The sequence below is a fragment of the Lutra lutra genome, chromosome 4 (genome assembly GCF_902655055.1).
Source record: "Lutra lutra chromosome 4, mLutLut1.2, whole genome shotgun sequence".
Lineage (NCBI taxonomy): Eukaryota > Metazoa > Chordata > Mammalia > Carnivora > Mustelidae > Lutra > Lutra lutra.
This window is the reverse complement of record NC_062281.1, coordinates 36,021,526-36,036,257: the sequence shown is the minus strand read 5'-3', so window position 1 is coordinate 36,036,257 and position 14,732 is coordinate 36,021,526. Positions and strand designations below refer to the sequence as shown.

At 41.8% G+C, this 14,732-nt stretch overlaps 1 protein-coding gene and 1 long non-coding RNA gene across 7 annotated transcripts in view; one reads left to right on the top strand and one right to left on the bottom strand.

The window, feature by feature from the left end:
• NCALD (neurocalcin delta) overlaps positions 1–14,732 on the bottom strand; it is a 388,261-nt gene that overhangs the window by 267,582 nt on the left and 105,947 nt on the right. The window lies entirely within an intron of this gene.
• LOC125097797 (uncharacterized) lies at positions 1,729–10,267 on the top strand. The gene is made up of 3 exons (XR_007126619.1): positions 1,729–1,790; positions 7,142–7,201; positions 9,706–10,267. It is a non-coding gene; the product is annotated as an uncharacterized LOC125097797 (long non-coding RNA).

Genomic DNA, 14,732 nt, shown 5'->3' with positions numbered 1-14,732 from the left:
TCCCTCGAATCAAGTGAGAATGGCTACTACCATGCTCTTGTCATCTGCTCTTGACCTACAGCCTTCAATTTTTGCATGGCAGCCAGAATGGCAATTCCAAAGTTTGAGGACACAGACTACACTCCTCCTGAAACCCCTTCCATAACTTCCTCTTATACTTGGGCAACCTTCTTGTCATGTCCTATAGAGCCCTTCATCATCTGAGGCCCACCTACATCTCTAGATTTGTTTCTCATCTCCAGACCACTGTCCATGCTCCAGCTACCCTATACCTCCTTCAGCTTCTCCTTCCTTGCCACTTTCCTGCTTTCATACACAATGTTCTCTCGCTCTGCCAAGATTATCGCCCCCTCCCACTCACCTCCACTTGACTATTTCCTACTTGTCCTTCCATTCTTCACTCAAGTGTCACTTCCTCAGTCAGCCATCTGCTCCCCTCGACCATCTTAAGTTCCTCTCTTTACACTTCCAAAGAAGCCAGCACTTTTCTGTAACATCACGCATGCAACTCATAATTCAGTAGACCTTGTCTTCCCTGGGATCCCAGGGATCATGACTGTTTTGCTCACAGCTATATCCTTATGCCTCGCCCAGCCCTGGTCTCACAGTAAAACTTAATAAATATTTATACAGTAAAAGAATTTCTAAACCCATTCCTCACTCCTTAGCTTTCTAACTCATCTTTTGATTCATGCTGCTCATTTAACAGACTTCCTACTTTCCTACCACATATCATTGATTGTTAAGATTCTCTGATGGTAAGAGACAATGCTGTTTTATATAACAACAAGGAAGGAAGAAAATCAGCTGCACATTAAACTGTGACACACTACAATTTAGGACTTTTATTTCACACTTATTGAAAGAGACCTACTGGACTTATGCAAAGCCTGGGTTTAACATATCCTTAAAAGAGGAAAACACGAAAAAGTGAGTGGAATAAATTGGTTAGGGATGCAAATTTACTTTAGTTTAGGTATTCACATTCAGAAGCCATTCTTCGACTCACATTTGACACAATATCCAGGGAGTGCATTTTCCCACATAATATTGTCCTCTCTGCCACTAAGAGCTTTAGTAATATAGCACATCCTAAAAGAGTGTTCAAGGATTGTATTCGGGATTTTTTTCTAAGCTTCTAATACTTATCCACAAGCGCTGGCAAGAAAATCTTACTAATAGATGGCAGAAGATTGCAGTCAACACCTGCGACTTACATTCCTTTCCCAGATGGTCATCAAATGGATTGCTGACTGAAGCAATAAGGGTTTCAGTTGTTGTCACACTACCGGAACTAGCAAGTTCACACATGCCCAGGCAATGCAGCTACAGCACAACCACCACCCGACTAGCTGCAACAAAAGATGCTTCTGGTTGTAGGCACATTCTGGTATCAGAGTACCAAAATGTGAGAAAGATAAAACTTGAGAATCAATGAAATATGAGAAGTTATAAAAGACTCTTCAGAGAACTCAGGAAAGTTCTTAAAAGGAAGAACGTAAATTCTTTCTCTCTCTTCCTCTCTCTCTCTCTTTTATGCGCACATACACACACACACACACACACACACACACACACAGTCAAAAGTATGACCAGAAATTTTGAGTGGTCACACACTGAAGTAAGGAGATGAGTGCTCGAGGCACTGGGCTAAAGGGGAGGGGAGGGATAAATTTAAACCCCCTCCTCCAGCCAGGCCCTGGCCCAGGGGCTTCCACCCTGGAGCAAGAAGGCATTTCCTGACTTTCCACTAGCCCAGCCACACCCTCACGGACAGAGTCCTCCTCAAGGTACGTCTTCTCTCTAATGACTTTTTAATATATTAAAATACCTCTTCTTCTTCTTCTTTTGTGCTTCTTATTCTGTGTGTATGATTAAAAAATAGAAGAGAGAGATCTACCCACTTGGACTTTTAGCTCTATAATACAGTGTTGTTAACTATAGGCACAATGTGGTACAGCAGATCTCTAGAACTTGTAACTAAAACTTACATTCATTGAATAGCAACTTTCCTTTTCCACTTCCCTGAGCCCCTGGCAGCCATCACTCTACCTTCTGCTCTATGAGTGTGAATACTTTAGATACTTCTTACAAGTGGAATCATGAAGGGCTGGCTGGTTCATCCATGCTGTTGCAAATGACAGGATTTCCTTTTTTAAGGCTGAATACTATTCCATTGTCTGAATACACCACGTAAAATACCATTTTTAAGAACATCATTTTTAAGTAAAAGGAAATTTCTTAGAAATGTGCCATCACATTAGAGTAGAGCAGACTACAGTTCCCTCATCCGCAGTCCAGCATTCCAGGGTCTTGGAGTCTCAATTTACGAATGCTCAACCACGGCAGGGAAAAGGAGCAGAAAAGAGATACCACCGGAAAAGCCAGTAGGCCTCTCTGTTCATCAGTTTCCTCATCTGTAAAACAGTTATATTCAGGGTCCCAGAAAGAAAGAGATTACAACTCAAATAGGAGTTTTAATGAAAGGGATTATTTACAAGGCATGGACAGGGTTAAGGAAACTGCCAAGGAATGGTGAAGCGGGTACCTCCCAGTGGCCAAATCCAGGAAGAAGCCACAGGCCAGATAAACCCATCGATGTGATCCTTGGAGATTATGGTCCCAGGGCTCGGAACAATGTGAAAGAGGGGGAAGACTAGATCTGGGAAGACAGGGAAGACCCAGCACACAACATCTCTGAGTTCCCATAAAATTCCAATATTCTATGACTCTTTGGATATAGATTTAAGCTTTGCTATAGCAAGGAAAAAAAAAACTCTGTTTACTCCAAGGATTTGAGGATAATCCACTAGGATGCATTTTCTCATCATTCTGTGTGATTAGCTCAGCTAACAGAACTCATTTGTTGCTCTTGGAGACAGCTCAGGTTGAGAACATCACACTTAAGCGGTCCCTCTTTGCCTTTAACCGAACTCTTACAAAGGTGGCAGGATTTTGCTTTGAGCTAGTAATTAATGTTTCCCCCTCCTTGTCTTATCCCCTGAGACCCTCCCCTTTTCCAGAAGGAGGATCCTATGGTGTCCACAACCTCACAGAAGAGATGCTCAGGCAGGAGCAGAGAAAAAGGTTTTGGCTTTTGAAACCCCAGCACTTAGTCTAACACAGACAACAAAGCCAGAGCAAGGCTTAGCACCTGCTCCCACGTGCTCCCCGCCCAACCCCACACCCAGATGATTATTTTGCTGGGGGAATGTGTAGAGAGAAAGGACTGAGCGGACATTACGTTTCACGAGCACAAGGCTCCCAAATTCTTTCCCCACAAGCTGAGACAGTAAACAGCAAGTTTCCCTCTTCTCCCTCAAACTCATTTTCAAATCTCCCATGCGTTCCCGTCTGGGCCCTGCTCCAGGGACCACCTCGCCTACCCCATGCCCTCCCTCCAGTGGCAGCAAAGTCTACAGGCCTCAGGAGTCACAGGGGTGCTCAGTCCTAGGACACTTGTGTGAGATTTTTAATTTCAAGAATCAAGGATCTTTTCAAAAATTTCGTTTTGATAAATGGTTGCTTCTGGAGAAGTTCCTAGTATCATCTGTTCCAAGGGCTCACGCAAAGGGGCCAACCAGTTTCTAGCAACTCTCCTTTCCTGAACTTGGAGGCAATGCCGAGCTCCAAGTCCATGGGGTTTGGCTGTAACTATTCTGCAGACATCCAGCAGGGCAGCGCTGGCCATTAGAGAGATGTCCCGCAGTGCTGTGAAAGCTCTCTCAGAAGAGAGGGGAGTCACACTGGGTTAGAATGAAAACCCATTCGGGAAAAAAAACAAAAATAAGTTGCTGAGTAAAACGTCGTTTCTCCTTTCAAAGGAGATAGGTTATTTCCAGGTGGCTTCATAATGTGAAAAAACACTAACTTCTGGCAAAAAAACTAAAAAGAAGAGGGAGGCTGCCATTCTGCCCATTTGGAAGGGGGAGTCTGGGAGGGCTGGAGAGTTCAACAATTATCTGGATGACTACGGCCAAATTCTTTAACCTCTCTGTGTCTCATTTTTCTCATGTGCAAAAATGCCACGGTTTAGATTAAGATAGTTACTGAGGTCCCTTCCAACTCTCAGAATATATGACTGTCAAGCAGGAAAGGAACTTTCCAGTTCAGAATCCCAGGATTTGCTATTGAAAAATGAAGCCAAGAAAGAAGACAGAACTGCCATTATCAGCCGGTGGGGCTGTAGTCTGACAAATAACAGAAAAGAAACGTTCTATGGATCCCGTCACTCGACATGTTATAGCTGCGTTCCCACCCTGGATGATACCACACGAATGGGCCATTCCATGCATCTCAAGAATGCTCCGACCATATTAGGAATTCTCCTAAGTGGCTCCTCTGTGACATTACACAGTGCTGGTCCTGACATGGCCATTTCAGTCAGCTTCAGACTGAATTCTAGATGAAAATATTACAGTTGGATGATTTGTCAAGTGCTAAGTCTAATCCTTGCAGCTCTTTTTCCAGAGTCCTTAAAAAGAAGAGTGCCAGATGTTATACTTGTATATTTAATGGGAAGCTGAATGGGAAGCAAACAAAACACAGCAAGCTTAGTGGTAATATGTAACTGTTTTTGAAAACCCACCATCAAAACATACCAAAAATAACATATTTTTCAAAAACAGTGACAAAGTCAAATATCTCTCAAATACAAAAAAATAAGTCTGTCATCAGCCATTTGGAATAAAATCAATCTGTCGGTTGTAAACTGTAAGTTCTCCTTTATAAGTAGTTTACATGCTTCTAACTCTCTCAATAAATACCATGTTAATACATCAAAAATATTCAAGGAGAATTTCATCAGTGTCAGAAGACACTAACTAATCAGTTACTTGGGTAACAACAGGCTGATCTCCCATAAGCACTAGCTCTTATCAGGGATAAATATAACTCAACCTCTATTGCCCCAAACTGTTCCCCTCTTGCTATCCCTTTCCACTTACCACACAAGCCAGGAACCTGAACATTATTTAACACTCCTCCTCTCGTCAATAACCAAATTCTATAGATTGTGCCTGCTGAGCATCTCGGTCCCCTGTTCTCTATCCTTATTGCCACTGCCTAGGTCAAGCCTTAATCCCCACCTACTGGACAGTTTCAAGGTCTTTTAGCCTTCAATGACTTCAGTTGATTCATCCATCCTTGACATTTATCTTTTCCAAATACATATTCGATATGTCATTCCCCTAATCATACTCACTCCTTAATGGGTTACTTATAGGAAGAATTTAAATTTCAACATGGTGTCCCTCCTCATACCCCATGTTTCAGCCTGTCACACTGTTTACAGTTTTCCACTGAGTGATATCCAGGTCTCTGTGTTCTCTAACCAACCAACCCCTCCCCATCCCACCTCCAAAAGGGTCCATCTAGCAACTCTGGTTTTTTCAAGATGGAAACTCCTCCCTGGGCCAAGGCAGTCTGTCCCCTGCCTCTCCCTTCACTTGACACTACCCTCCTTCTGCACTGCTCAGCCCCAGTTGTACCAGCCCTCTGCAGGGTCTGCTTCCCTCCCCCGGGCAGCCATCGGCATATGCAGTATACCCTTTTCTAACTACTCTACACTTGCATAACTTGAACTCTTTCTTTGGGTTTCAAGTTCAATGTGACTCTCTCTGAGAGGCCTTCCCTGACCTCCCAAAAGAAAATCTTGTTCTTCTGCTACGTACTTTGTAGGCTACGATTTTTTTCCCTTATGGCACTTAAGCATAGCTGATGGTTATGTTCATTATCGCAGTTCTTACTACTGTGAAGTAGAGATGGTCAGGTCCAAAATTTATTCCCAGGGGCTACCACAGTGCCTAGCACATAAAAACGTTTTTCAACAATTCACAGTACTGCCAGCTTCACTTACTTTGCAAAATTTCCTCCCATTCCTCTCCAAGCCTCCATAGCTTCAAGCTACTGGGTTGGGTGGGCTATAAGGAGGATCCCTGGCCTTTCTAAAGGCTTAGGGCCAACTTCCAAACCACCTACCTTTCCTCCCACCTCTCCTTGACCCCAGCCCATTAACTCATCTCAGATTCTTCATCACTCAATTGTAAAAAGCAAGGAGCAGACTTGGCAAAGATGGAAATTTCTTTAGAGAATTGGAGAGAAAGAAGAAACTGAGTAGGGAAAATCAAAATTCTCTGAGGAAGAGAAGGAGTGGAATTCCAAATATTGGTTACACACACATACATACACACACGCACAGAGGCAGAGAGACTGCAAGACGAAAAGAGGTAGAAGAGACACAATGGATCAAATGGCTTCTGGATCCAAATCCTGCTTAAAAACATTTCAACATGGGCTGTATATTAGGTGATTTTGGAATTACTGTTAATTGTCTTGGGTATAATCGTGACACTGCAGTTACGTAGATTAACGTCCCTATTCTCAGGAGAAGCATGTGAAAGTATCTAAGAGTGGAGTATCATGATGTTCTTAACCTATATTCAAGGGGGTCAGGAAAAGAATGTGGACATTTATAGATCAATCTTGCTTAAACACAAACCTAATCCAGTGTGTGTATCTATGGAACAAGCAAGAGAGAGAAAGCATACAGAGCGAAATGAAAAATTGTGACTACGTACTGTTCTGTCAACTATTCTGTAGGTTAATTTTAAAAATAAAAAAGAATGAAAAATAAATAAGTAATAAGTAAGGAAATAAAGTCCCTTGTACATGAGCACTGAATATTCTCTTTTGAAGCTCTAACTGCATTGACCTAAGGGGGAACAATGTCCACAGCCCTTCATAGAGAAAGGAATTGTTCATTAACCCTTCAGAGAACCCAGCCTTCTGATGGAAGAGTAACAGCATCTGGGCAGTGCCAGTAGGAGGACAGGCCTGGGAGGGATTAAACTAATCTCTTCAGCATTTCCTGATGGCTTCAGCACAATGGCCCCAGCACAAGGCAGTCTCATTTCTGTGAAATTCCTTTTTTTTTTTTTTTTAAATTTATGTGAGAGAGAGAATGAGAGAACATGAGAGGGGGGAGGGTCAGAGGGAGAAGCAGACTCCCTGCTGAGCAGGGAGCCTGATGTGGGACTCAGTCCTGGGACTCCAGGATCATAACCTGAGCCAAAGGCAGTCACTTAACCAACTGAGCTACCCAGGAACACTCATTTCTGTGAACTTCTTTGCTTTTATACAGCCCCTCCTCATAAATGACGGGAGATTCAACATGAGTATAAATGAAGCCCTAATCCTCCAGGTACTTATTCTAACAGTGACTACTTAATTTATTATTCAAGTGAAGATTCTTTGGAGAGTGAAAGGGGATGCTAACCAGGCAGGATGCTAGGACAGACCCAGGAAAACTGGAACTGTCTCAGGAATATTTGGATATATGGTCATCCTATTTATCTTCCATGAGTAGGTATATGAGACAAATACATAAATGATGGCAATAGCAATATTAATTTAACCATAAAACAAAGTAACACAAAGCAACTGCCATCCACAAATTGCTTGGGAGTTCAAAGGCAGGGATAAAGTAGTTCCTTCGGAGGAATCAGAAAGAAATTCATGAAGAAGCAGCATTTTAATTTTTTTTTTTCAGCATAACAGTATTCATTATTTTTGCACCACACCCAGTGCTCCATGCAATCCGTGCCCTCTACAATACCCACCACCTGGCGCCCCCAACCTCCCACCCCCCACCCCTTCAAAATTCTCAGATCGTTTTTCAGAGTCCACAGTCTCTCATGGTTCACCTCCCCTTCCAATTTCCCTCAACTCCCTTCTCCTCTCCATCTCCCCTTGTCCTCCATGCTATTTGTTATGCTCCACAAATAAGTGAAACCATATGATAATTGACTCTCTCTGCTTGACTTATTTCACTCAGCATAATCTCTTCCAGTCCCGTCCATGTTGCTACAAAACTTGGGTATTCATCCTTTCTTTTTTCTTTTTCTTTTTCTTTTTTTTTTTTTTTTACAGCTTGATAAACATATATTTTTATCCCCAGGGGTATAGGTCTGCGAATCGCCAGGTTGACACACTTCACAGCACTCACCATAGCACATATCCTCCCCAATATCCATAACCCCACCCCCCTCTCCCAACCCCCTCCCCCTATCAACCCTCAGTTTGTTTTGTGAGATTAAGAGTCACTTATGGTTTGTCTCCCTCCCAATCCCATCTTGTTTCATTTACTCTTCTCCTACCCCCTCAACCCCCCATGTTGCATCTCCTCTCCCTCATATCAGGGAGATCATATGATAGTTGTCTTTCTCCGATTGACTTATTTCGCTAAGCATGATACCCTCTAGTTCCATCCACGTTGTCGCAAATGACAAGATTTCATTTCTTTTGATGGCTGCATAGTATTCCATTGTGTATATATACCACATCTTCTTTATCCATTCGTCTGTAGATGGACATCTAGGTTCTTTCCATAGTTTGGCTATTGTAGACATTGCTGCTATAAACATTCGGGTGCACGTGCCCCTTCGGATCACTACGTTTGTATCTTTAGGGTAAATACCCAGCAGTGCAATTGCAGGGTCATAGGGTAGTTCTATTTTCAACATTTTGAGGAACCTCCATGCTGTTTTCCAGAGTGGTTGCACCAGCTTGCATTCCCACCAACAGTGTAGGAGGGTTCCCCTTTCTCCGCATCCTCGCCAGCATCTGTCATTTCCTGACTTGTTAATTTTAGCCATTCTGACTGGTGTGAGGTGATATCTCATGGTGGTTTTGATTTGTATTTCCCTGATGCCGAGTGATATGGAGCACTTTTTCATGTGTCTGTTGGCCATCTGGATGTCGTCTTTGCAGAAATGTCTGTTCATGTCCTCTGCCCATTTCTTGATTGGATTATTTGTTCTTTGGGTGTTGAGTTTGCTAAGTTCTTTATAGATTTTGGACACTAGCCCTTTATCTGATATGTCATTTGCAAATATCTTCTCCCATTCTGTCAGTTGTCTTTTGGTTTTGTTAACTGTTTCCTTTGCTGTGCAAAAGCTTTTGATCTTGATAAAATCCCAAAAGTTCATTTTTGCCCTTGCTTCCCTAAGAAGCAGCATTTTAAGTTGGTCTTTAAAACAATCATTGTATTTCTGTACATAGAAATGGAAGGGAAGGTCATTCCAGATGAATAATGTGAGCAAAGGCCAAAGTAGGAAAGCATGAGGGTATACCAGAGAAATGGAAGCAACCTAATATAGCTGATCTGAAGAGATGTCCATAGGAAAGACAGGCAATAAGCCTGGAGAGGTAAATTGAAACCACAATGAAATGTGTGTACTCAGTCCACCAGGCAACAGAGAATCACTGAGGGTTTCTGAGAGGGACAGTAATAAGGATGTGGAGGGCCTTGAACATCAAGCTAAAGACTTACGGCCAGAAAATCAGATAGATCTTCTACTGAACAGTCTTCTACAATAAGAACACCCTTAAGTGTAAACCCATGTTAGCCAGTCTATACACATGAATGATATAAACCAAAAGAAAACTGCCACAGACACTGATATTATAAGCTTCTTAAAACCACCTTTAGGGACGCCTGGGTGGCTCAGTTGGTTAAGCAGCTGCCTTCGGCTCAGGTCATGATCCCAGCGTCCTGGGATCGAGTCCCACATCGGGCTCCTTGCTTGGCGGGGAGCCTGCTTCTCCCTCTGCCTCTGCCTGCCATTCTGTCCGCCTGTGCTCGCTCTCTCTCCCTCTCTCTCTGACAAATAAAAAAAAAAAAAAAACCTTTATTCTCTCTTGTAGGTGGTTCTGTTTTTGTCTGCTGGGTCAAGTTCTACTTCTGTCAAATTTTCTCAGGAGTCCTGCTGCCTGAAAGCCACAGAAACAGAAATGAGAGTTAAAATGTTCAGAACTGTCCAAGCTCAAGAAGATGAAAACCAAAAACACAGCACTTGAGTTAAAGGAAAAGCAGTTACCAAAAGAGGAGGGATGTGATAAGTTTCCTTTGAAGGTGGGAAATTACATTTTGAAGGCAAAAGTTAATTTAATGCAAGTTCTTCTACCCCACACACACAAAAAAAGCCTGAGGTGATCTCATATTTAATAAAATTAATTAAATTTTCCCAAAGGTTAATTTATAGACATTTATTGGATTACACAGAGAATTTCACAGGGGAATAATTAAAAGACTATGTTTCAACTGTTTTCAATTTTATCCCAGATATTGGACTAGACAAGAGAACATGCCTCAAAGAAGAATACGTCACTCCAGAAAAAACTATTAATATCAAATCTTTCTGGAAAAGGTGAACAACACTGGCAAAGCAATCTCATTTCCAGAGAGAATGGCCCAACAGGAAGCCAGTGCTCTGGTCCCTAAATACAAAGCTTAGAATATTTGTAAATAGAAAAGCACATATTCCGTTTCTATAGAGCATGTGCCCTATTCAAAAACTATTCCCTGGTCAGTTTAGGCCATAAATGAATGATAAAAAGGCTGATCTAGAAAGTAATTCTCGAATTTTCAATCCATGGAATTTTATTTCTATAGGAACATCCAGGGAGTAAAGAGGAGCCAACTTTAAAAGGCTGCCACTGGGCTTTGAGCTTTCCAAAAGAGAATTGCAACTAAACGCAGCCCATCATATGTGCCTACATTCACAAGTCACACATGCATATACACCTGTGGAGGATGAAAGGGGATGACTTCATCATTCTGAAATCTGATAAACAAAATAGAATCAAATGTTTTTCTTGTCTCTCCTATATGAACTATACCACTGGGTGACCAAAAAATAGAGGAAGAGAAACAATTCTTTACAAAGTATTCCCTCTGATAAATGGGGGGGGGGGGGGAGTCTAAACTAGAATATCACCATTTTACTGATCCTAGTAAGTAAGTAAATCTGAGCACTGAGCATTAACGATTGTTAGCGAAACAAGTATTACATGCTTCCTGATGGAAGAACACTCCTCTAATATTGCCCCCAAAATTGTCTGTGCATCTGATCAAACCTGGAAATCCAGCTACCACATTGCAGGAAGTAGAGAAGACAGAGGAACACAGTGAAATGTACCAGGACTATGCAATCAGCAAAATCCAGACTCTGAAAAACTCTATAGGCCAGAGGGCAGGATTCATCCACACCTAAACTATTCAAAAAAGAAAAAGATGGGAGCGGAAATCTGTATAGGAAGAAAGGTGCATCCATTTTTTAAATGTGTGAATATTTTTAAAAAGTATTATCTAGGGATACACGTTTGGGTGATTACTGTAAGTCTGATCACTTATGAAGGAAAGTGGAGGGTCTGTGATTGAGAATGGGCACATGGAAGAAAACTCTGGAGTAGGTGGCAAATTTCTATCTCCTGACCGGCATGGTCATTACAAATATTTTTGCCTTATGGACATTTATTAAGTTATATATTTGATTTGGAAGGGGGGAGTATATTTCTGTGCTTTGTTTTTAGAATGAAGTTGATTAAATTTAAAAATAAGAAATTTCCAGTAAACTCACTGGAAGCATGAAAAAGCCTCAAAAGAACCACCCAATATTTTCCAAATTTGGGGGAGGCATGATGGGTAAATAAGGCAATAATGATTCCTATTGGGGCTAACATACTGTCAGTACATTTCTACAATCAATAGTAGAAAAAAAAATCAACTAAAAAGGAATATAGTTCAACTAGAAAAAATTGAAAAAAAAAATACATTCACTTATACATAGAACTCTGTGGCCTCTCCCCTCCCAAGGAACCTCCCTGTGATTCCCAAAATTGTTGTAGCCCATCTTCCATGTACAAGAAGGGATGGTATAACAATCCAGAGGCAAGCCCTATATAAGAATCGCAATTTAGAATACTAGCATTTTGGAACAAAATTAGCCTTTTCTGCTAATTTTCTCTCTCTGAGAAATAGCTTCTGCTATTTACCCTTGAAAACCAGTTCCTAGGCTCTTGTGGAGGTAGGACTCCTAGCCTTGGAGACTGTTGACCACATGACCTGAACTGCCTACGATAAACTGTGTCCTTTGACCCACCCAGCTATAAAATCAGGTAAATGCAGACACACTGGCACCAAGTGGAAGGGATATGTAAGATGGGTCTGTAGCATGTCCTAAAGGTACAAATAAGTTGCATGATTAGACGACTCTGATTTGACAGTCCCACCGATTGTGGCTACATTGCTTTCTCTCAACCCACACATATGACCTCATGAGGAATGCCCTGTAACCAACTGATGGTGGATAAAAAGACTCAGTCATGTTTTACACATGATTCTCCATTATAGATCAGCACTTTGTAGAAGTATGCGGGGGGTGGGGGGTGGCCAAAAAATACTGGAGCAAGAAACTCCCCCCAATTGGTAGAACTCCTACAGTATATCTGGATATCCACTTTTTCTAGACTGAAAGATGGCCAGAAGTACAAGTCTATACTAACTCATAAATAGTGGTTAATGATTTGGCCAGATGGTCAGAGGATTAGAAAGAAGAGAATTAAAACATTGACCAGAAAGAGGACTGAGGAATGGGTATATGAATGACCCTTTGGAATGCGCCAAGGGTATGAAGCATTCATATCTCATGTGCATTCTCTCCTACAGAGCAGGCAGGTAGACAAGGGAACACATTCTGAGGATGTCAGTCTGCCTTCTTTTCTCAGCCACCCCAGTGCTCTATCCAAGTGCTTCTCTTTCGAGTATCCATGGCAGCAACCAAGCAGGTTATGTAGGCATAGGCTCACCAAGGCCAATCTGGCTCCCAACATTACTGAGTGCTCAACCCTCCAAGAGCAGAAGCCAACAATGAGCCCTGATAGATGAGCTAGCCATCTGATGGGGGTGGATTTACACTGGTTCCCTTCCATCACGGAGGGGCCAAAGATCTGTCTTCACTGGAATAAACACAAAAACATTCTGCATATGGATTTGCCTTTTGCAAGTACCACCAACCACATACTCAGCAATGCCTTGTTTTCCATCATAGTCGCCCTCACATTTCTTCTGGCCAAGGCAGTTTCTCAATGAAGGAAGTAGAGCAACTGACTATGAACACATAATTCTATGGTCTTGCCACATACTCCACTGTTCAGGAGCAGCTGGCATAAAAGAGTGGTGGCAGCACCTAGTGAAGGCTTAATTATATCACTCACTGGGAGATAACACCTTGAAACCCTACGGCACTACCTTACACGATGCAGTATACACTGCGAGTCAACACCCCACAGGGGACATTAGTTCTTCCCTAACTAGAATACGTAAGTCTGGGAACCAAAGGTTAAAGTTGGAGAATCTGCTCCTACTATTACATCTAATAATCTAATCACAACAATTTTGTTCCTTGGCCCTGAGATTTGGGGGTCTGCTAGTTTAGAATTATTAGTTCTCAAGGGAAAATGTTTCCATTGTAGGCACAAGAATGGTTCCACTGCACTCAAATTTGAGACTGCCCCGGTTGTTTTAGACTCCTTGTGCCATTGAACCAGTGGACAAAGAAAGGTTTTACTATATGAACTGGGGTGATTGGTCTCAATTATCAAGATGAAATAGGCTGGATGCTGAACAATACAGGCATGTCTGTAATCCAGAGGATTCTCTGGGGTTCCATTTATTACCTCTATGTCTAGTAGTAAAGTTAATAGAAGATTTTACCAGACCAATAAAGGAGGGATGTCTAAGGACAGATCCTGCAGGAATAAAGATTTGTGTCAACCCATCGGAAAAAGAATTTTTACAAAGCAAAGGGCTAGTTAAGGAGAAAGAAACATGGAAATGGATAAGGAAAGAAGGAAAATATATAGCTATAGCTATAGACCAATATATGTAGATCCTATATCTGTATGCAGATAGATATAGATATATACATATATATTAATTATGGCTTAGGATCAGTTACAGAAGTGAGAACTGTAGCAACTACATGTGTTTTCTTTCTTGTTCTTCATGTTCATATTTGTATATAGAAATCATCTTACCCTTTTTCCTTTTCCCTATGTCATGTAAGGAATGTTGTTTGATAGTTCACTGTACAATTGAGCTTTCCAGGTTATAAAGTAAGTAGGATTTGGGTCTATGAACAAAATTAACACCACCCCAGTATGGATACACTGACCGTAAACTTAGTATCTCCCTTATCAGGGAAAGAGTGAGTATGCTTTCAGTTATGAAAGGGATAGTACCATCCACAGTAGCATTATAATCCTGCTGTTGTTATTTTCTAAGGTGTGGGCAGAAGGCTGTGTATGGCTCAGAAGAGATGGAGGGGTGGCCTGTGCCTCACAGTTCCCACTCTTGCTCAACTCCACATTCTCTCTTCTCCACACCATCCTCCCCTGACGGCACACCACATTTCTTAGACTAACTCACCAACTGACTTCCTGTTGGGTTCTTTCAGTTGGGACCCTAGCAGGAGAATGGAAAACAAGAAGAAGGGAGAAGCAATGGCAGTAGCCATGATGACACCATGGCTGGCTCACGTGGGTGCCTGGGCTCCTGCACAGCCATTTTGGTTCTAACAGCAGAAGTGAACTATAAGCCAACTATATACAGGGACTATCTTATATTTCTGTGTTCCTTATGGTGCCTGCCCTAAGGCAAAAAACTCATAGTAGGTACATGGTTGTTTTGGTTTTGTTGTGGGGGCGGTAAAAAACACAAAGCATGAAATTTACCATCTTAAGCATTTTTAAGTACACAGTTCAATAATGTGAAGTATATTCACATCGTGAAACCAATCTCCAGAAAGTTTTCATTTTGCAAATCTGAAATTCTATACCCGCTAAATAACAAATCCCTTTTCCTGCTCCCCACAACCTATGGGAACCACCAC